Genomic DNA, 24,264 nt, shown 5'->3' with positions numbered 1-24,264 from the left:
CCAAGTGAGCTTGTGTTTTGCATATTTTCTTTAACATTCTTAATTAAATTGGTACCCTGACCATTTTATTTGTTTTGGAGGGTAAATTAGTAATTTCACTTCGTTAGGGCATCAACCCAAGGGAGGTATAACTTCTTTTATCTTTTTTGTCTCTCCCCTATGTGATCCAACGTGCTAAGTGAGAATTGCATGTCTACTTTGTTTTCCTTGCTTTTCCTTAATTCATTTCATTTATTTCATTTACTTTTGCTTTTATTAAGTCATTCTTTTATTTATTTATGGGGTATGTGTACACATCTTGGCTTGTAATAGATAGGGCTCGGAGAGCATTTTTATTCACTTTTCCTCTTCCCCATTTGTTTTAGTTAGCAAATGTAATAGGTTCATTAGCTTGATTGCTTGCTTTTGTTGCTATGTGTTAATTTGCTTTATTAGGCTCTTGCATTTAGTCGAGCATGCTAAGTGTTATGTGCTGCGTGTTTATAGGTGATTGGCATGTCTACTTGCTTTCTATAGTCATAGATGAATGTGATGGATGAATGCGTCACCGTGGCTAGTCCAACGCTGGTCATGGTTTTTCCCCTCGAGCTCTCGCAAGCCCAATGCTTGTGAGAGAATTTTAGAAAAGGGCTAGTCCAACGCTAGACCCAATAGGCCGTCCCCTCTCGTTAGTACATATTTCCATGTCTCACTACATTTCATACATTTTTCTTAGTTTTCTGGCATTTGGTATGCTCCTCTAATCATTTCCCCTTCATTTTAGGTTTTTGCATCCTAATGCTAGTTATAGGGTACATTTGCTTGAGAGTCCCCTTTCGATAAGGGAAACGAGCGAGTGTGGCTACAAAATAGCCTTAGCACGCTAGTTTTTCCTTCTAATCAAAGGGAAAATTAAAATCGTGAAGTTAGGGGTCATTCCCGTACCCGACTTGATGCATTCCTCTAGGTTCATACACTCTCATTTTTATCATATCACTTCCTCACTTTCTTTATCCACATTTTCTCACTACTTATATTTTTCTCAATCCACATGACATGTTTGCACATTTTTTCTTCTTTCCCTATCACTTATTTATTTTCTACCTCACAAATTGCACCCAGTCGCACTTATATGCATTTACTACTATTATACCATATTTTCATCAACTTGCACACAAACACCTTTATTTTCTCAAAATTGGCACACATGCACTTTTCTTACATTTGCACACATGCACTTTTCTTACATTTGCACACTTACACTTACATTTGTATTTTTTATTTTATTTTACATTCTTCTCACATTTTCACACTTGCACTCATATTTGGGTCTTCATTTGCATTACCCGTGATCTCTATGAGAGTTTTCCTTATTTGGCCATCACAACTCATGTGATTGGGACCAAAAATCCTCATAAGAGACATTTTAGATTTAGGATTGCATTTTTTTCGCATCCATTAGTCATATCCAACATGCAACGCATACTTTGGGTAGAAGAATTAGGAAAAGAAGGGCTAAATCACGTAACTAACTTTGGCTAGGGTAAGAGAATGCCTTAGGCTTTGCCTTTGCCTTCTCCCTTATCAAATGTGACCCCCGATCCCTTTCCTTGGTTACGTAGACCTAAAAATTCTTTAAAAAGGGTTTGTTTGCTTTTATTTCCAAAAAATTCATTTTTAGGTGACTTGGTACACCTTAACTCCATACCAAGTGGCGACTCCATTCAAAAACCCTTTTTTAAACTATATCTGGGTCAGATCGTCGCATTTTCAAGTCCCATTTAGACCCGTACTCTTTATTCATTTTTCAAATAAAAAATCCACCTAATAAACTATTTATTTATTTTTCTTGTAAAAAAATGGGGTGCGACAGTTGGCGACTCCACTGGAAAATTCCTAAGTGGGTCCAAGCATTGATTTAGCTATTCTTTTCCTTTTTTTCTACCCTTTTTATGCATAGCATTTGGATATTAGGGTTGCATTTTCCATTTTAGGACTTTTTGCCTCGCGCGCGTATCAAACTACTCCCTCACTCACGTATGTATGATTGGTTGTTTGGATGTATGTTATACTTGTTTTATCTCGCGCTTTGCATTGCATTTTTTTGGGGGGGGGTGTTACCTTTAGAGTTTCGCATTGGTTCTTAACCCCTTCCCTCAAAATAGGGAACACTTCATACGTGCATGTTTATTTACTGTTATCCCATTTTATTTTATTTTTCGTGGGCTCTTTCCCACACCGTCTTGTAGGACTAGGAATGGTTTCTCTAGATATGTGGATGGTGTGCTCTGCGCCCATAGCAGTACCTAGGGGATCGCTCGAGCCACCGACCGAGGGTCTTGGGATTGATGACCCATTCCCTTAGGTCTGAAGGTTTGGGGACCTTTTTAAACCTTATCGAGTCTAGTTGCATTAGTGAACCCCAATCTCATGCATCCATGTTAGAGTTTTCCTAGGTTAGAGTCAGTCTCACCCTTTTTTAAGCACATTAGGCACGAGGGAAGGGGTTCCACCCCTTTTACTTGTTTTTATTGTATCTCTTTTTTTAATTGCTCCCAATATGTTATGTGTACTATCAATTGCACTAACCATTTTTTTTTTGTTTTTCTTGGCTTGCATTCATGTGCCTTAGCAATAAGAGGCCTCTTTGGCACTCTTTTAGTGACTTACCCACTAGATAACTCACATGTTTAAATTTCAGTCATTACACTTAATTTTCAATAAGTACATTTCATTTTTTAGACCTTTTTTCCCCCCGATGCATTATTTATGTCATTTAGGCCATATTTGTCACATATTTACATCGCTTTAATAAATGGCATCATGCATTAAACCTTAGAAGGAACGCCATTTAGGCAATTCCATTTTAGGAATAAGCCAACCCTATAATCCCATGGATATTTAACCCTATTTTTGGGATCTGCACGTTTACCCTTTTTGCAAAATAACCTAAGGGGTAAAATCCCAAGGTAACGGTATCTAAGTGAATTCCCCATCCAGATGATGCAGTGTCGAATGCTCAACCAAGTCCCCCGAGAGCTGAATCAGTGGAAGAATAACCTATCTTATGAGATTGGGGGGCTATTCTAATATGTGGGGCATCTACCAAGCCTTGTCGACATAATACCCAACGTGTCTGCTATCCAAGCATTGATCAATTATTGGGATCCGGATGCCTCAGTTTTCCGGTTTGGAATGTGCGAACTCACCCCAACCCTAGAAGAGTTAGAGGGATTGTTGCAAGTACCGAAAAAAGGCAGTCCTATGATATACCCGAGTGGGGGAACGAGAGAGCAGTTTTACAAATTTTTGGGATTGAGGAACAATAGCTTAGACCAACACCCCGACGCTAGATCTTGTCCACTGAGATTTTTATATGATCGGTTTGGGGAAAAGGAGTCCTTTGAGCGCCATCAGATCGATTTCTTTATAACAAGGGGGCAATGGGAAGAGAAGCGTGTGCAAGCTTTTGGTTTGGTTTTGATCAACTTATTGCTATTCCCTCAAAGGCATGAAAAGGTGACATTTGCAACAATCAACATGATTCAAAGTCTTTTTTTAGGAATTCGTGGAGCAACACCAACTTTGATACCCGTTGTCATAGCGGACATCTTCTCAGCCCTTACCAATTGCCAAAGGAAAGGGGGTTTCTTCTATGCTTCAAATTTGATACTTCAAATGTGGATCATGGAACATTTGGCAAAGAGATCACTTAACCCTTTGGGTTCTTGTCTCTCAGTTGAGAATTGGATTGGTTCACATCGAGAGAGGATCAGCCGTTACTACCGGTGATGTCGTCAAACCAGTTTATTGAGGAGTTCAACAATTTGACACCAGAAAAGGTGCAGTGGGTTCTAGATTGGACCAAGGTTAGGGACCCAACTTTTAGGACCACTCAACATGACTTCATCCCTCTAGCTGGAGTTAATGGTCTAGCCGCCTATATTCCACAAAGGGTTATGAGACAGTTTGGATACCCGCAAAGCATTCCTATGGTACAAGGGGTTGAAGACTTCAGATTGAGTACGGTGACCGAGAGTCGAAGCATGGTATTAGAGACTTGGAGAAATTTGCAAGGTCTTGAGAATTTGCAGTTGGAATTGGTAAACAAGGTAGCACCTGCAGTTATGCCTGGGTACAATGAATGGATCAAACAAAGGGTGGAACATGATAGGGCAAGACAACAATCAGCATCAGCTAGTCCCGAAGAACAAATGGAGAAACTAAGGAAAGAATTAGAGGAATCTCAAGCCCAGCTTATAATGGTCAAGAAAGTTTTAGAAAATACCCAAGTGCAGTTGAGGAGGGAGAAGAAGAAGAATGAGAAACTAGAGGAAGCCATAGACGCCCTTGATAGAATTAGGGAAGGAGCACGTAAACTCAGTTTAAGGAGCTCTAGAGAGTCACAAAGTACAAGTCTCTTGAGACATAGGGATTTTGTAAACATGGTTACTAAGACCATTGACGAGGTTATAAAGAAAAATTGAACTCTTCCACATTTTATGAGAAGTTTTCCATTTCAAAGTTCTAAATTCACTTACAGGTTTGGAAATGGGATTTTACCCCGAAGGCTTGCATCATGCTAGGCCTACCCTTGGCACAAAAAGGGTCCCCCAATAGGACATGCATCTGAATTGTTTGAACAATCACTAACTCATGTCTTTTTCTTTTTCTCCTTTGAATTAGTTGCTGAAATCTAGTGACGATTGGTTTATCTAAAGATGTCTTTTGCATTCTCAGGTAAAATTTCAAAATAACTTCTCGAAAAAGTCCCATTATTACGCGATCCCGAAGTAAAGCCCAAAGGAATCGTGTAGACATGAGTACTCAGCCAGAATCGTCTGATAAGACCGCTGTAACTACCCAACCGGAAGCCACAAGTTCCGGGGTTCAGTTGACTGAATTACTTACCAAATTTGGGGAAATGGCGTCTGAGATGGCCGCCCAAAAGAAGTTGATCGATGAGCTCATTAGTAGCGGAGTGCAGCCCGAGTCTGCGCCCGTCAAACAACCGGAATCCGAACCATTTGTCATTCTTCCAATTCAAACCACTTTTGAGGGAGTTTTCAACCCGCAGTATACTTACACTCAAAATCCTCCGTTCTATCCTCCCTATGGGTTTCAGCCTCAAGGTGGTCAAGGTGGTCCAAACATGCCTCTGGATCCACAAGCTTTTTATCAGACTACCGCAGAGCCTGTTGTGCCGAAGCACACTGTTCAAACCAAGCCAGAAATGGGAGAGTCGTCTGCCCCGATTGATATGAAGTTACTTAAGCGGTTGGATCGTTTCGATGAGTTCATCAGGAAAAGCCAAGGTTTAAGCAAACAAGGGGTGTTAGACTACGATGATCTGTGCCTGTTTCCAAATGTACAGCTACCCGTGGGGTTCAAGACCCCGAAGTTCAATAAATATGATGGGATGGGTAATCCCAAGACACACCTCCGACTATTCGCTAACAAGTTGGAAAAGCCTGTAGACGACGAGAACTTGCCTCTAAGGTTGTTCCCGGAAAGTCTAGAAGGGGATGCCCTCGACTGGTACTTAAATTTGAAGCCCGAAGAAGTAAAAACCTGGATTGACTTGTCCAATACTTTTATAAGGCAATACGAGTATAACTGCGAGCTGGCTCCGACACGAACCACGCTGGAAGGAACAAAAAGAAAACCCTCTGAGGATTACAAGACTTATGCCAAAAGGTGGAGGAAAATAGCTGCAAAAGTCGAGCCGCCAATGACTGAGGACGAAATCATACGCACTTTCATTAAAGCACATGATCCCCCGTATTTTGAGGAAATCTTTCGTATGACTGGATGCTCATTTGCTGCTATTGTCAATAAGTTTGAAGAATATGATGATTTTGTGAAGGTTGGAAAGATTGTTAATGTGTCTGCCCTGAAAACTCAAGTGGAAGCTTTGCAAGGCCAAAGTAATAGTGGAAAGAAGCAACAACTCCAAAAGAAAGAGGGAGAAATCGCTTTTGTCTAGGATCGAAACCCTATCCCAAGACCTAGATCTCGACAATACCCCACCTACTCAAACCCTTACCCTTATTATTCAAACTCTCATCCTGTTTATCACACCAATATCACTCATCCTCGACCTCGCCCTAATTACACCAACTCGCCCATAGCCCCTTTTCAAATATCTCAACCTCATTTCCAACAAGTTCGACCCCGACCTCCCTACAATCAATAGTTTTTTCCACCAAATAGACCCACCTATGATTATCCTCAACCCACTGAAACCTACAATCAAAGCCGTACCCGAACCTTCACCAATATAGGCAGGCCGTTGAACCAGTTGTATGAGCAATTAAAGACTGCCGGTAAAATAGGTGTGATTCCCCCTCCAACTTACCCTTATGGCATGCCTGTCAGATACAATCCATAGTCCGCTTGTACCTATCATTCGGGAGCACCTGGTCACTCAACCGCTGATTGTAAAGCCCTTTAGCACAAAGTCTAAGACATGATCGAGGTTGGGGAAATAGTGCTAAGGGGAAAGGGTGAACAATGACCAAGTGTAAGTACAAACCCCTTTCCCAAACACAAGGACACCATGGAGACATCCACCTCCAATGACGAAATTTGAAAATCCTGAAGGAACCTTGCACAATTTGGATGGCCGAGTATCTTCCCTCTCGAAGGGAATTTCGGTAAATTTAGGGGTTGTTATTTACTAAAGTTCACAAAAACTACTTCTTACATATGTGAATAGCTTAATGAAAGCATCTTTTCCAATTGAGTTGTTGTCTTGTTTCCGCTTTGATTTGAAGTTTCATGAAATGCACAATTTGTTTTGTTTATTTGATTATTGTCCTGATTTTTTTTTAATTCTTTTAAGATGGCCAAAAATGAAATTATTTGACCCGTTGAATATCACTGTTCTTGAATTCGATGAAGCCACAAATTGAAAATCCCTTCATTGAAAATTCCTTCATTGAGAAAACCCTTTCATTAAGAAAATCTCTTCATTAAGAATCCTTTCATTGAGAATGCCTTCATTAAAAACCCCTTCATTGAGAAAACCCTTTCATTAAGAAAATCTCTTCATTAAGAATCCTTTCATTGAGAAAGCCTTCATTGAAAAATTCCTTCATTGAAAAAATCCCTTCATTGAGAAAATTCCTTCTCTGCCAAGTTCGAGGCTGATTGGTTAAAGCAGCGTCACCGACGATTGATTCTGATTGATGAAAAGCAGCTGAATGCCATGTGCCATGGCCAATGTTATCACAACGCATGTCCTATGTCCGCCACCGATCCTTTGGAGAAGGGGACAAAGAGTTAAAACGAGTTTTGCCAATGAAAGATGAAGCCAAAGACGAATTCGCTTCAAACTGGCAAGGCTCATTGGTCGTTCAAAAGGTGTTGCCGGACGGAACATTTGTTCTAGATGGATGGACAAATATTCTCTCAACCTATCAACTCAGACATGTGTAAGAAATTCTTTATTTTTGATTATGCAAATTTCTTTTGGAAATCATGCAAGGGGCGAAACAAAAGTCAGGTCATCTTCCTTTCCAATCAAAACATTTCATCTCTCGTCAGCCCTTTGAGCTATCAGAACAATAATTTTCGTTTGGCAGCTCTTGAGAATTGCAAACCCCACACTGGAGCAAATTTTTATTTTGAGGAGAGATGATCAAAAAGAAAAAGAAGAAGTAAAATCCCATACTGGGGCAAATTTATTTTGAGAAGAGATGATCAAAAGGGAAAAGAAAAAGAGAAAGAAAAACCTCACACAAGGCAAATTTAGTTTTAAAGGAAAATGCAAAAGTGAGGAAATGCAATGAAAAAATGCAAAGAGAGAAATCCAATCCAACTGGGGCAAACTTTCCTCAGTTTCGTTTAAAATTGAAAATAGTTTCAAAATGATGCAATCTCAGGTCATTTCTGATGTGCGACGGATCTAGACGATCACCAAGTTGGGATGATTTGCGGAACTTTGACCCTTCTAGAATCACAAGTCACGAACTAAGGAGATTCGTTAACCCAAGACTAGCAAATTTAGTGAACCAAAAGTATAGATAGAAGAACGCCACAATCAAGGAGACTACTTGATTGATAAGTTCGATGAACAACTTGAGATTAATTCTCAAGTATTCAAAGGAAATTCTCTTGAGGCAAGAGAGAGTGAATAAACTCACGAATATTTTATAAAATCTGAATTGTCCTTTAATGAATGAAAACCTAGGCTATATATAGCCTTACAGGACTCAAACCCTAGAATGTCCAATGGACGACCTTGCCCTTCATTAAGGGTGAAAATATCTAACAACTAATTGACTAAAATTAAGACTCCGAATTCGGCCAAAGTGAAGTGAAAATTGACCGAAATTATTAATGCTAACAACAACTAATAATGGTAACTAAAACCCTAATTAGCAAGCTAGTACTCCATGAACTAGTCTTCATTTGGTTCTTCCATTTGAAGAAAAGTGTATAGAGTAGTTTCTCCATTATGTAATCCTTCAATGGTCCTCAAGTCATCACCAACTCGTTCTTGAATCGTGCAAACAAGAGCTTGAAGTGAATCTTGAATTCTCCTAGCACGCGCTCTTGTAATTGGACCACTAGGTATTTGCATGACCTAAGCACTAGAAGTTTGAGTAGCCTTGAGCCCCTCCTCATTAGTCCCCTCCTCTTGAAGGCGATTTGTCCTCAAATCAAACTCATCGTCTGCATGAAAAGGACTCAAGTCAGATACATTAAAAGTAGCATGTACCCCATACTCACCTGGAAGTTCAAGTTTGTAGGCATTGTCATTTATACGCTCCAGGACTTGGAATGGACCATCTCCCCGTGGAAGTAGCTTACTACGCCTTTTGACTGGGAACCTCTCTTTGAGCATGTGTATTCATACCCAATCGCCAGGCTCAAAGATCATCTTGCGGCGCCCCTTGGTGGCACTTTGGATGTATTGAAGTGTACGCTTCTCGATGTTGGCTCGCACCTTAGTGTGTAACTCACGAACATATGCAGCTTTGTTCTTACCATCCAAGTTAAATCTCTCATGAACAGGTAAAGGAGTTAAATCCAAAGGTGTGAGAGGGTTAAAGCCATACACAATTTCAAACGGCGAATAATGTGTAGCAGAATGAACAGTGCGATTGTATGCAAATTCCACATGTGGTAAACAATCTTCCCAAGATTTAATATTCTTTTTAATAATTACGCGCAATAGGGTAGATAAAGTCCTATTAACAACTTTGGTTTGACCATCAGTTTGTGGGTGGCTAGAAGTAGAAAATAGCAATTTAGTACCTAGTTTACACCACAAAGTTTTTCAAAAATAGCTAAGGAATTTGGCATCCCTATCAGAAATAATAGTGCGTGGCATGCCATGTAATCTAACTATCTCACGAAAGAATAAATCTGCAACATGCTTAGCATCATCTGTTTTAAGACAAGGAATAAAATGGGCCATTTTGGAGAAGCGGTCAACTACCACATAGATTGAATCATGTCCTTTTCTAGTCCTAGGTAGTCCAAGCACAAAATCCATTGACAGATCAACCCATGGTTCATGTGGAATTGGCAAAGGCGTATAGAGACCATAAGGGTGTACCTTTGATTTTGCTTGGTGACAAGTCACGCACCTTTGAATGTGGCGTTCCACGTCACTCCTCATGGCCAGAAGAAATGTTCTTGGAGAATCATTAAGGTCTTGGCAATGTCGAAGTGTCCCATTAGCCCTCCTCCATGAGATTCTCTTACTAAGAGTGCGCGCATGAAGCTCTTGGGAATGCAAAGCTTGTCCTTGTAGTATAAGAACCCCTGAGAGACGAAATAATGCTCACGAGAGTGTCGTGGCAAGGAGAAAAAAATCTCACCAAAATCTGAGTCAGTTGCATAAAGTTCTTTAAGGAATTCAAAACCAAGCAACTTAGCATCTAATGTAGTGATAAGTGTGTGTTTTCGCGAGAGTGCATCAGCCACTACATTCGTCTTACCTGTCTTGTATTTGATCACAAAGGTAAAACTGTCAATGAAGGTAATCCATCGTGCATGTCGCTTACTCAACTTGTCTTGGGACTTGATATGCTTGAGCGACTCATGATCTGTGTGCAAGACAAACTCACGAGGGCGAAGGTAATGTTGCCATGTTTGTAGAGCTCGCACTAAGGCCATTAGTTCCTTATCATAGGTTGAGTAGTTTAGAGCAGCTCCATTCAACTTCTCGCTAAAGTAGGCAACTGGGCGGCCCTCTTGAAGTAAAACAGCGCCAATACCTATGCCAGAAGCATCACACTCTACTTCAAAAGCTTTGTCAAAATTAGGTAAACTAAGAACAGGTGCATGTGTGAGCTTGTGTTTAAGTAATTGGAAAGACTTGTTCCTCTCCCCAATGAAATTGCACATCTTTCTTGACAATTGACGTAAGTGGGGCAGCAATTGTGCTAAAATCCTTGACAAAACGCCTATAGAAGCTTGCCAAGCCATGGAAACTTCTCACCTCACTTACAGCGGTAGGGGTTGGCCATTCACTAATAGCCTTCACCTTGTCTTGATCAACATGAATTCCCTGCTCACTTACAACATAGCCTAGGAAAACCAATTGATTTGTGCCAAAGGTACACTTCTTAAGGTTAGCGTAGAGGCTCGCCTTGCGAAGCGCATCTAGAACCATTTGTAAATGCACAACATGCTCATCTAGACTCTTACTATAGATCAAAATGTCATCAAAGTAAACGACCACAAATTTACCAATGAAAGAACGTAAAACATGATTCATGAGTCTCATAAAAGTACTTGGTGCATTGGTTAGCCCAAAAGGCATGACCAACCACTCAAAAAGTCCATGTTTTGTCTTAAATGCAGTTTTTCATTCATCTCCTTCTTTCATGCGAATTTGATGGTAACCACTTTTCAAATCAATCTTAGTAAAAATGATTGCACCATGTAATTCATCAAGCATGTCATCCAAACGAGGTATGGGATGGCGGTACTTTACCGTGATGGCATTAATTGCCCTACAATCAGTGCACATTCTCCATCCTCCATCTTTCTTTGGAATAAGTAGAACTGGTACAGCACAAGGGCTTAGACTCTCTTTAATCCAACCCTTACTAAGCAACTCCTTCACTTGTCGTTGTTGCTCCTTGGTTTTCTCAGGATTGGTCCTATATGGTGCCTTGTTTGGAAGGGAAGATCCAGGAATGAAATCAATTTGATGTTCAATTCCCCTTAATGGTGGCAATCCATTAGGTATATCCTCAGGAAAGACGTCTTGATACTCTTGTAAGAGGTTAGTAATAACACTAGGCAAAGAAGCATCAAGAGCATTAGTGAGTAAGGATTCCTTGCCAAATAAAATAAATAAAACCTGATTAGAATGCAAGGCCTGTCTCACATCTTTCACCTTGACAAGCATGCTGGGTTTTCTCTCCTGTGTGGGCTCTAAGGCCGAATGAGAGTGGTCCAACTTGCTTGAAGAAGGGTCGGCCAATACTAATTTCTTAGCTTTGGCGTTGTCCTTCTTGGTGGTAGCATGCAAGTCATACTCTTTTTGTGGACTAACTTGATCCTCATGCACTTGTTGGGGTGTAAGAGGTGCAAGTGTAATCTTTTTACAATTATACATGAAAGAGTATTTGTTCAAGAAACCATCAAAAGTGACTCTTTTGTCAAATTTCCAAGGACGCCCTAAGAGTATATGTGCAGCTTGCATTGGTACTACATCACACATAATATCATCTTCATACCTACCAATGCGAAAAGTAACCAAAACTTGTTTATGAACACGTATCTCTCCACTGTTGTTTAACCACTGAAGCTTGTAGGGACGGGAGTGGTCACTAGTTGGAAAGTTTAGTTTCTCCACCATCAATGCACTAGCAACATTAGTGCAACTTCCGGGGTCAATCACCAAGCTGTATACCTTGTTGGTCACATGGCACCTAGTGTAAAAGATGTTGTCACGTTGAAGCTCATCTTTACTAGCTTGAGTAGCTAGTGCCCTTCTTGCTACCAATCCAACTTTGTCTTGAGTTGGAACTTCCTCTATCTCATCTTCCTCTTCAACCAAGGGAGGCATGTCTTTGTAATCCTCCTCTTCATCATCAGTGACAATGTCTCCATTTGGTAGGACAAGCATGGTTCTTGGGTTTGGACATTGATTTGCAATATGCCCAACTCCTTGACACCTCCAACATTTGGTGTCACGATTCCTAGGTTTTGAAGTTTCAATTGTTGGCTTGGAAACAACCTTGGAGTCGGTTTTGGTAAAAGGTGGCCGTGAGCTTGACCCTTGGTCGTGCTTGGGTTTTGGAGTGTTCCAAGCATTCGGACCTCTCTCTTCCCTTCTAGGCTGGAATGGTTGAGTAAACGTTTGTGGATGAGGGTTATAATTTCTGGTTGTACCCCTCCTCTTGAGCCTTTGCTCAATCTTGATAGCCTTCTCCACCATATCGTCTATCTCCACATAGTATTGAAGCTCCAGTTGATCGGCTATTTCAACCCTCAGACCACTGAGAAATCTTGCCATTGTAGCCTCTCGATCTTCTTGAATATCAGCTCTCAACATGGATATTTCCATGTCCTTGTAGTAGTCCTCAACTGAGCGTTGACCTTGTGTCAAGGTTTGAAGTTTTTGGTACAAGTCTCTATGGTAGTGACTTAGTACAAATCGCTTCTTCATCAGTCTCTTGAGCTCAGTCCAAGTGGTTATAAGTGGTTCCCCACACCTTCTCCTGCTTGTAGCCACTTGTTCCCACCAAACTATGGCATAGTCGGTGAATTCTACTACGGCAAGTCTCAATTTTTGTGCATCGGTGTAGTCGTTACAATCGAATACTAACTCTACTCGACTCTCCCATTCAAAGTATGTATCCGGATCAGATTTGCCTTGGAAAGGAGGAATCTTCATCTTAATCCCCTTGATTGCATCACCGATTGCTCTTGTGTTGCGCTTCGGCCTTCCTTGCTGGTATACCTCATGTTCCGAATCGGCATTGGAGTCACTAGATTCCTCCAGGGTGGATTTTCCCTTAGATTTCCTAGAAGAAACCCTAGATGAACTTAATTGATCAATCTGCACATGGATTGTTTCCAGGCTTTGGTCAAATCTCCTCTGCATTTCCTTCCACATATCGTCCATTTTACGTGATAATTGAGCAATGGTAAGTTCATTTTCCTGAGACATGGTGAAACCTGAAAACTTGACAAATTGTTAGTAAAAAATGCCTCGCTTGCTCCCTGAAGTGTTTCACTCCTCTCGTGTTTTCACTCAAGTGTTTATGTCACTCTAATGCTCTCACCAATTCACTTCTCAAGCCACTTGATTGTTTCCTTTGAAGAAATCAGAAATTTTCTCAAAGAAGTTCAATCAAACCTTAATCAAATAGTATCTAATTGTACCAAAGGAACAAGAAGCAAGAGTAGAAACGGAAAGCTTAAGTAATGAATTCGATAAGGAATGGAATGTCCAAGTACAATGATGGAGTTTTCCCAAGTGTTTACTTAATTTCCTAATTGATTTTGGGAACCAAGTTAGGTGTTGGATTTATTTGGAAAATTCCTTAAAGTCGGCTAACCAAATCAGAATTGTTACCAAAAAAATTTCCAGATTTCGTACCCCTTAACCTTCCTCAAAATCGGCTATACCAAATCAGGGTTATTTCCAAAAATTTTCCAGATTTCCTTCTCCTTATGCCTTTCCTAAAGTCGGCTGGTCAACCAAGTGTAAAACAGATTTTGGTAGCTTCCTATTCTACCCGAAACTATCCTCCAAAAATTCCAGAATTTCCTCTTCTTAAATCCCTCTCAAAGTCGGCTAGAACTTCCTAAAAAAATTGTCCAGATTTGGTAGCTTCCCCACCTCTAAATTTTTCCATAATTGCCTCTTCTTAAAGCCGATCCTTGCCCCCCAAAATTTTCGTCCCTTACTCTCCCTCAACAAACAAACAATTCGGCCCCCCTCCTCTTTGCTCCACACAAGGACAGTTTCGTCGCGTGGTTCTAGTCAATGGCTTCACAAGATGATACAAGCGACGTCACTCAAGAATTCCCCAAGCGGCCTGCTCAAGAAATTCCCAAAAGGTTTACTCCTAAGCCAAGGAAGCCCCGTATGGATGCAAGGACGTACAAGAAACTTTTATACGAAGAGAGGTGCAAATCTTCAAGAATCAAGATGGTCAAGATCCTCAAAAATCTCAACGGGTGATACAAGTGATCAAGGCTCAAGGTGCTCAAGATTTTCAAGAGGAGGTTGGTCAAAACTTTTGAGTAGTCTTTTCTTGATGTAATTTTCTGGTTTGTTGGAACAATTGCAATAAGACAGAATTTGGCAAATAAAAGTGCGGCTTCCTTCTTTGTTGTTTGCTACCCGAATGCCTTTTCTCTTTTCCTTTTTCTGTTTTTTTTTTTCTCTAAGAACACTCAATTACTCGGCTGTTTTTGGGTAAAATTCCAGAATCTAATGTCAAACCAATGTTCTCCTTCAATCCTCCAATAATTATCAAGACATGTATCAAAATTTCAAGACTTCAAGATTAGTTTCAAGAAACTCAAGAAACCCTAGATTATGGTAGTCCCTCTTCAAGATTCCAACCCCAAACAAGTTTACCCACAAAAATCAGTTTAGGAAATTAATGAAAACAACTTGGTGGAATAAACTAAAGTTTGGACAGATTTGGCAAGAAACTTGCGCCCAAGGAAACCCTAGTTGCAAGTGAAAATCCTAGCCGTCGCAATTTTTTTTTTTTTATCCAAACAGAATATGCAAGGCACACAACTCGGTTACACTTGAAGGCAGGCTTCAGGACAGAATCACACAACAAGTAATGCACGAAGTGGACACGAAGCAAAGAAAACAAAAAGCGACGCAACAAGAACAAGCAAGGCGGACAGAAATTTTTTTTTTTGTAATAATAATCGGACTTGACACAAAGAGAGACACGACCAGTTTTGCAAAATAAAATTGACTAGAAAGCTTACGAACAAACTCAACGGGGTATACTTGATGTCGTCGACTAGCTCCGGATACCAACTGATGTGCGACGGATCTAGACGATCACCAAGTTGGGATGATTTGCGGAACTTTGACCCTTCTAGAATCACAAGCCACGAACTAAGGAGATTCCTTAACCCAAAACTAGCAAATTTAGTGAACCAAAAGTATAGATAGAAGAACTCCACAATCAAGGAGACTACTTGATTGATAAGTTCGATGAACAACTTGAGATTAATTCTCAAGTATTCAAAGGAAATTCTCTTGAGGCAAGAGAGAGTGAATAAACTCACGAATATTTTATAAAATCTGAATTGTCCTTTAATGAATGAAAACCTAGGCTATATATAGCCTTACAGGACTCAAACCCTAGAATGTCCAATGGACGACCTTGCCCTTCATTAAGGGTGAAAATATCTAACAACTAATTGACTAAAATTAAGACTCCGAATTCGGCTAAAGTGAAGTGAAAATTGACCGAAATTATTAATGCTAACAACAACTAATAATGGTAACTAAAACCCTAATTAGCAAGCTAGTACTCCATGAACTAGTCTTCATTTGGTTCTTCCATTTGAAGGAAAGTGTATAGAGTAGTTTCTCCATTATGTAATCCTTCAATGGTCCTCAAGTCATCACCAACTCGTTCTTGAATCGTGCAAACAAGAGCTTGAAGTGAATCTTGAATTCTCCTAGCACGCGCTCTTGTAATTGGACCACTGGGTATTTGCATGACCTGAGCACTAGAAGTTTGAGCAGCCTTGAGCCCCTCCTCATTAATTTCACACCTCTCTCATCCAATTTGCTTTCAAGCCTCAACTTTTCTTGAAAAACACCCCACCTGATCTCATTACAAAAGCCCAAAGTCCTGGCTTTCGTCACTTGCTATATTTCTATTGGGAAGTTTGCTAATCAACTGGCAAGTGATGTTCATGATGCCTCCGTTTAAAGGGAAGCACATTTTACTGATGCCAGCAATCTTCAACTTACATTCCTGAGTCAATTATGGTCAAACTCTTCCATTGCTTCCTTAGGTAAAAACCCGAAGGGCACCTCAAGAGAAAAGGAGAAAAAGAAGAAAAGAAAAGAAAAAAAAAACAAAACAAAACAAAAAAGGGTGGGGGCAACCTTGGTGAAAACCCGAAAGGGCGCCGAGGTAGGTTTCTGCAATGAGCGAGCACGAGAAGGAACAGCTGGTGACTTGGTTCATTTGGGGATTTCTCTTCATAATACTTCTACCAATGTCGAATTCCGGAACAAAGATATCCAGGGATTCGAATATGACATCCGTTGGTCAAAACTGTGTCGCTTTGTAAAAATATTCTTTTGCAAATACATTCTTATGAAACTCATTTTTTCTCAATTGCTTGTATTCATGGCATTTTGTAGGTTTAAGCATAGTTGGTTGTGTTTTACATTCTTTTGCATATTCATTCCTGCATGACATGTGAAGTTACCTTGCATACATCATTCTTGGTCATTGAATTTTGGTGAATAACAATCCCCGTGATTTATTCGAAGCATACTTGGATTCAGTCATCTCTTGAAAAGGATTAAGGTTCAACAAAGCCAGTTACGCAAGTTTCACAATATAGCAAAATGCATACCCGGTCAGTCTGGGAAAAGTAGAGACATTTGGAAGCAACAAATCCAATTAAGTCAGATGCCGCAGCAAAAGTTGAAAAAATTTCGTGCGTGAAAACAGTCACACTTCGCACTGGGGCAAGTATCGGAAAAGAGTTTCCAGTGAACAAAGACGGATCGAAAACGTCACGAGCAAATTTGCTCAAAAGGTGCAACAACATGGCAATGCGGAATCAACTATAGGCGCAGATGCAAAGACTTAACCTCTACTGGGGCAAAACTTTGAGATCCTTTTCAGGTAAGTATATTAGAATGTCATGATTTAAATTTTATTCGGGCCAGTCCCATGATTTTAAAGTTTGTTCGGGCCAGTCCCATAATTTAAATTTTATTCGGGCCAGTCCCATGATTTTAAAAGTTTGTTCGGGCCAGTCCCATGATTTTAGATTTTATTCGGGTTAGTCCCATGATTTTAAATTTTATTCGGGTCAGTCCCATGATTTTAAATTTTATTCGGGCCAGTCCCATGATTTTAAATTTTGTTCGGGCCAGTCCCATGATTTTAAATTTTATTCGGGTCAGTCCCATGATTTAAATTTTGTTCGGGCCAGTCCCATAATTTTAAATTTTGTTCAGGTCAGTCCCCATGATTTAAATTTTGTTCAGGCCAGTCCCATGATTTTAAATTTTGTTCGGGTCAATCCCATGATTTTAAATTTTGTTCGGGTCAGTCCCATGATTTTAAATTTTGTTCGGGCCAATCCCGTGATTTAAATTTTGTCCGAGCCAGTCCCATGATTTTAAATTTCAGGTTGGGGTCAGTCCCCTCGGGTCAGTCCTGATTTTGAATTTCTGTTTGGGTCGGTCCCATTTAAATTTTGCTGTTTGGCCAGTCCATTTTAAATTTTCTCGGCCGAGTCAGTCTCATCAAAAGGGGTCAGTCCTCATTTCAAGAACGGCAGTCGTTCGACCAGTTCGCAGGTAAGTATTTGGTGTCTATTTCTTTGTCTCAAGTTTTTCCAAAACTCAGACAAAGAGGGGCAAACTGTAGACACCAAATTTTTTTAAATAATTTTTTTATCCTAATTTAATTTTTGTTTTTAGTAATAATCCTTATCTATTTTTATTTGTTAATTCCATGATTTTTAGACTTGTAGCATTTGTATAGCAATTTAGATTATTATTATTATCTATTGTTTTATTTTAGTTTAGTTTTATTTTTGCAAGGCTTTTAGCACAAAAATTTGTCAAAAAAAGAGAAAATTATGCATGGAAAATATGTTTTATTTCCTTTCATTGTCTATTAATTGGAAAAAGGAGAAAAAATCATTCATAAAAAAAAAGAGAAAAATGAAAATGACGAAAAATGAAAATGAAAAGAAAAGGGGCAAGCACGGACCAAGAAAAGCATAACATCAAAACCCTTCCTCAAAAACACAGATACACAGAAAATTTTCCAGCTCCTTTGTTGGGTTCATTTTTTCCTCCTCCGTCTGATGAGCTAAGCAGAAAAACACTTGGCATGATCCAAGACTTATCAAAAACCATAAGGATCTAAGGTTGTAAATAATGCAAGAGAATGGAGTTTATTCCTGGACCTTAGATGCTAGGTTTCGGTGATAAGGTTCCATATAAAAGCTGGGAGAGTAAGAAACTTCAAGGGGAGGTTGGCTGGCGGCTGTGGGAGAGAGAAAAAAAAAACAGAAGGCTACGGAGGGTTTTTTGGGGGTAGAGAGAGTGGCGGCTGAGTATTGGAGAGGAGATAGCTACGGCTGATGGCTGCCAGGTAGAGAGAAAACAAGAAAGGCTAGAGAAAGGGCAACCAAAGAGAAAAGGAGAGTTCTGTGGGTAAGCGAAAAAGGAAAACTGAGAAGCTTAGGAGATTCCAAACTCTCGCTCGAGGATTACTCATCAAGATCGCAGCAGATTTCATTGGGTTTTTGTGGAGTTCGATCATCCCTCAAGGTAATCCTTTCTTTCATCCTCCTTCGCCTACGCATCATCCTCTTCCGTAACCAAGAGTTTCGCTACTTGATTTTTGTTTTCCCGTCCCATTTTTCTTCTTTCAGTTTCTTCTTTTCATGCGTCGTTCATTCAAATATGGGCTGCATACTTCGGGTCCTGTGTTATGATGATTCATGAGTTCCTTTTGTGTAGGAGATTCCCCATGTTTTTTAGAACCCCGTAGTTGACAGATTTTTCTCTTCAGATTTGCATGACTTTTATTATGTTTTCTTGTTTTCTTTGCCTGGATTCTGTTAGAGTTAAGAGATGACGAGAGAACTCATTGGCTTTTGTTGTTTTTACCAGTTCAGTGGCTTATAATCAGAATCTTGTCTTTCGGTTTTTTTCTTGTTGAGGACTTGTGAATAAAAGGTGTCATCTTGTGTCCATCTGTGAACTTGGAGAGATGTTTTACTCTGAGTGTGTTCAGTCTTTTGTTCGTTCTTGATTACAAAATTTTTGTTTGGGTCTTGGGTTCTCATCTTGTGAACTTGTCTTTGAAGTTTTCGGCAGGAGGTTTGATTGTATTTTGATAAGCTGCAAATTCGCAGCAGAAATTTGCCGAAGGTTTTAGCCGAAAGTTTGTGTGTTTTGATGGAGGAATTTATGTGATTTCAGTGTTCCAGATTAAAGTTTGATGTCTGGTTCAGATTTTTATTACGTTCAGTGAGGAAGAACCTACACACTTGCACTGCAAACTTAGGATTTGGCAGAAAGCTTCATGCAGTTCTTATGTTTTCCTTCTCGCAACAGTCCACAAGAACCTGGTTTTAATCATTTTTTCTGCTAGCTAAATCTTGTGCCTAAATGATTTAACGACGAGGTTGCATGTTTTTATCCGAGGCTATAAATATTTTGGTGTGAACTTGATGTGAGTTGCGGCTGCAAAAGTTGCAGCAGAAATGGTAAGAAGCCAGGTGCTTCAATGGGCCGAAAGTTTGGTTTATCTAAAGTGCTTGCTTCAGCTTGCTACTTGACTGGGATGGCATAACTTTACCGCAAGTTTCACCTTCTCTTTTGCTGCATTTCATGCCCTGCTTTTTCAATCAGTTTATGGGGGTTTAGATAATCATGCTTAGGGATGTTAAATGACAATAAGTTGAAGCTGCAAAATTTGCAGCAGAACAGAAAAAAAAGAAAGCTCTCGCATTCTCTTTGCTGTTTTCTTACCTGCACTTGCTCACCAAAGTTTCGGCCATTTAGTTTGCTGATTGACCTTTATGTTGGAAAGAGGAATCAGATAAGGGGTGTTGGGTTTGCACTTTGGGGGCTGGAATGCTTGAATCATGTTCGAATGCTTACCAAAAGAGTGAATTTCAGGTTGCCAAACCATTTTACAAGAATGTTTTTGTCCAAAATTTTTGCATCAGTTCCTTTACTGTTTCTTGCTTGTTTGGAGTTTGAAGTTATGTTGGTGTTGTTTAGTTTGAAGTTGTGATGTTGGTTGAAAGAATTTGGATCAAATGCTTGCATGTTGGGTCGAAAATAGGCATCCGGGAATTAAAAGAAAGCAGCAAAGGAAATTGCAGAAACTTATTTTCCTCCTGGTTGCTATGAAGACTTGCATGAAATGTTTTTAAGAATTCCACGGTTAACAGGTGTTTGTCCATGCTTAGTTGGATTTAGCTCAAAATGTTGTGTGAATTTTGTTTGCCGAAAGTTTACTTGGGGCTGCAGAAACTCGGATGAAAACTTGCAACAAGCGTCGTATAAGCAAAGAAAACTTTCACTCGGCTGAATGTCTGGTTGCATGCATGGAAACATTGTTAAAATTTGCCTCTTAACCCCCTAAGCTTCCCTTTATCTTACTATGACCCAACCAATTGAATAATGTACTCAATTTGGTCCTTGGCAATTTCAATTTTTCAACTCAATTGCTTGTTTGCTTCAATTAATTACCATGCTTTGTTTAGATTGCACTTAATGCATGAGTTTAAGAACTTTGTGTCCAAGTGAGCTTGTGTTTTGCATATTTTCTTTAACATTCTTAATTAAATTGGTACCCTGACCATTTTATTTGTTTTGGAGGGTAAATTAGTAATTTCACTTCGTTAGGGCATCAACCCAAGGGAGGTATAACTTCTTTTATCTTTTTTGTCTCTCCCCTATGTGATCCAACGTGCTAAGTGAGAATTGCATGTCTACTTTGTTTTCCTTGCTTTTCCTTAATTCATTTCATTTATTTCATTTACTTTTACTTTTATTAAGTCATTCTTTTATTTATTTATGGGGTATGTGTACACCTCTTGGCTTGTAATAGATAGGGCTCGGAGAGCATTTTTATTCACTTTTCCTCTTCCCCATTTGTTTTAGTTAGCAAATGTAATAGGTTCATTAGCTTGATTGCTTGCTTTTGTTGCTATGTGTTAATTTGCTTTATTAGGCTCTTGCATTTAGTCGAGCATGCTAAGTGTTATGTGCTGCGTGTTTATAGGTGATTGGCATGTCTACTTGCTTTCTATAGTCATAGATGAATGTGATGGATGAATGCGTCACCGTGGCTAGTCCAACGCTGGTCATGGTTTTTCCCCTCGAGCTCTCGCAAGCCCAATGCTTGTGAGAGAATTTTAGAAAAGGGCTAGTCCAACGCTAGACCCAATAGGCCGTCCCCTCTCGTTAATACATATTTGCATGTCTCACTACATTTCATACATTTTTCTTAGTTTTCTGGCATTTGGTATGCTCCTCTAATCATTTCCCCTTCATTTTAGGTTTTTGCATCCTCATGCTAGTTATAGGGTACATTTGCTTGAGAGTCCTCTTTCGGTAAGGGAAACGAGCGAGTGTGGCTACAAAATAGCCTTAGCACGCTAGTTTTTCCTTCTAATCAAAGGGAAAATTAAAATCGTGAAGTTAGGGGTCATTCCCGTACCCGACTTGATGCATTCCTCTAGGTTCATACACTCTCATTTTTATCATATCACTTCCTCACTTTCTTTATCCACATTTTCTCACTACTTATATTTTTCTCAATCCACATGACATGTTTGCACATTTTTTCTTCTTTCCCTATCACTTATTTATTTTCTACCTCACAAATTGCACCCAGTCGCACTTATATGCATTTACTACTATTATACCATATTTTCATCCACTTGCACACAAACACCTTTATTTTCTCAAAATTGGCACACATGCACTTTTCTTACATTTGCACACTTACACTTACATTTGTATTTTTTATTTTATTTTATATTCTTCTCACATTTTCACACTTGCACTCATATTTGGGTCTTCATTTGCATTACCCGTGATCTCTATGAGAGTTTTTCTTATTTGACCATCACAACTCATGTGATTGGGACCAAAAATCCTCATAAGAGACATTTTAGATTTAGGATTGCATTTTTTTCGCATCCATTAGTCATATCCAACATGCAACGCATACTTTGGGTAGAAGAATTAGGAAAAGAAGGGTTAAATCACGCAACTAGATTTGGCTAGGGTAAGGGAGTGTCTTAGACTTTGCCTTTGCCTTCTCCCTTATCAAATGTGACCCCCGATCCCTTTCCTTGGTTACGTAGATCTAAAAATTCTTTAAAAAGGGTTTGTTTTCTTTTCTTTCCAAAAAATTCATTTTTAGGTGACTTGGTACACCTTAACTCCATACCATGTGGCGACTCCATTCAAAAACCCTTTTTTAAACTATATTTGGGTCAAATCATCGCATTTTCAAGTCCCATTTAGACCCGTACTCTTTATTCATTTTTCAAATCACAAATCCACCTAATAAACTATTTATTTATTTTTCTTGTAAAAAAATGGGGCGCGACAGTTTGTGATGTTCGGCTTCAACCTGTTGATAAATCAAACAGGTTTGGACAAATTGAGCGATCTCCTTTTTCATGCTTTCCCACCAATACAAACTCTTCAAATCTTGGTACATTTTATTCCCTCCACGGTGTACCGTAAATTTCGATCGGTGTGCCTCTTCCAAAATCTCCTTCTTAAATCCTTCATCTTTTGGCACTACTATCCGATTACGAAATGTCGATATACCATTCATTCCCAAGTTAAAATCCGACTTTTCTCCCTTTTTGACTTTTTCCAACCACTTTTGCACTTCAGTGTCCTTTTCCCCAGTTACTTTGATACGTTCTACCCCTACAATATTTCCAAGAATTACCTTCCTCGGTTCCAGTCGAAAATTCCAATAACTAATTTCTTCTAACAAGTGTAATTCCTTAATCATTAATTCCGCCGTTTGCATTTGATGATTCAAATTATCGGCCACTACATTGGCTTTCCCTAGATGGTACTTTATCGTGCAATCATAGTCTTCCAAGAATTCCATCCACCTACGTTGCCTCAAATTTAGTTTCTTTTGAGAAAACAAATACTTAAGACTCTTGTGGTCGATAAAAACCTCAAACGTTACTCCATAAAAGTAATGCCTCCATTTCTTTAATGCAAACACTACAGCCGCCAACTCCAAATCATGAGTCGGGTAATTCCCTTCGTGCGGTTTTAACTTCCTTGAGGCATACGCTATCACTTTCTCATTTTGCATTAATACACATGCCAAACCTTTCTTGGAAGCATCTGTGTAAACCACAAAACTATTTTTTCCATTCGGTAGAGCTAATACAGGTGCTCTTGTCAAACATCTCTTTAACTCTTAGAAACTCTCTTCACACTTAGGACTCCATACAAACTTTTCACTTTTTTTGATTAACTCAGTCATGGGTCCAGCAATTCCAGAAAAATCCTTGATAAATCTCTGGTAGTACCCTACTAATCCTATAAAACTTCGAAACTCAGTAGGATTTTTCGGTTGTTTTCATTTCGAAACAGCTTCAACTTTGGCTGGATCCACTTTAATCCCGTCCTTAGAAATTATGTGACCTAAGAATGTCACTTCTTTCAACCAAAATTCGCACTTACTAAACTTAACATACAATTGATGTTCCCTCAGGGTTTGTAAAATAATTCTCAAATATTTCTCGTGATCTTTCACAGTTTTAGATTATACCAATATATTATCAATAAATACCACCACAAATTGGTCCAGATAAAACTTAAAGACCCTGTGCATTAAATCCATAAAAGCAGCAGGTGCATTGGTCAATCCAAATGGCATTACTGCAAACTCAAAGTGCCCATACCTCGAGGTAAAAGCAGTCTTGGATATATCTTTTTCCAAAATCCTCAATTGGTAGTAACCCTGTCTCAAATCCAACTTCGAGAATACTACCGCCCCTTACAATTGGTCAAACAATTCATCAATGTGGGGCACGGATACTTATTCTTAATAGTGATATCATTCAAGTCTCGGTAATCTAAGCATAACCTTAAGGTCCCGTTCTTCTTGACAAATAAGATCGGGACTCCCCACGGTGAATCACTTTTCTTTATAAAACCTCGTTCCAGTAGATCCTGCAATTGTAACTTCAATTCTTTCAATTCAGTTGGAGCCATTCTATATGGTGTCTTAAAGATTGGTGCTACTCTCCGACTCACATCAATCTTAAAAGCTATTTCCCTTTCCGGCGGTAAAAACTCTAACTCTTCGGGAAAGACATCTGGATACTCTTTCACTACAGGCATGTCCTCCAGTCTCACTTTATCACTAAAGACATCTGGGTTCTTAATAAAATCGTTTCTGCATTGAACCCGTCGATTTTTTAACGGACCGACGGTTGGACCGGACAACTCGGTTGAACAAGCCGATTTTATAAGGAACCCAGTCTACGGAAAAATTTTGTAAACATTTCTAGAATGGAGATTCGAATGCGTAACCTTATGCA

This window comes from Coffea eugenioides, chromosome 2 (genome assembly GCF_003713205.1).
Source record: "Coffea eugenioides isolate CCC68of chromosome 2, Ceug_1.0, whole genome shotgun sequence".
Taxonomy (NCBI): Eukaryota; Viridiplantae; Streptophyta; class Magnoliopsida; order Gentianales; family Rubiaceae; genus Coffea; species Coffea eugenioides.
Note: the sequence above shows the minus strand (reverse complement) of the source record.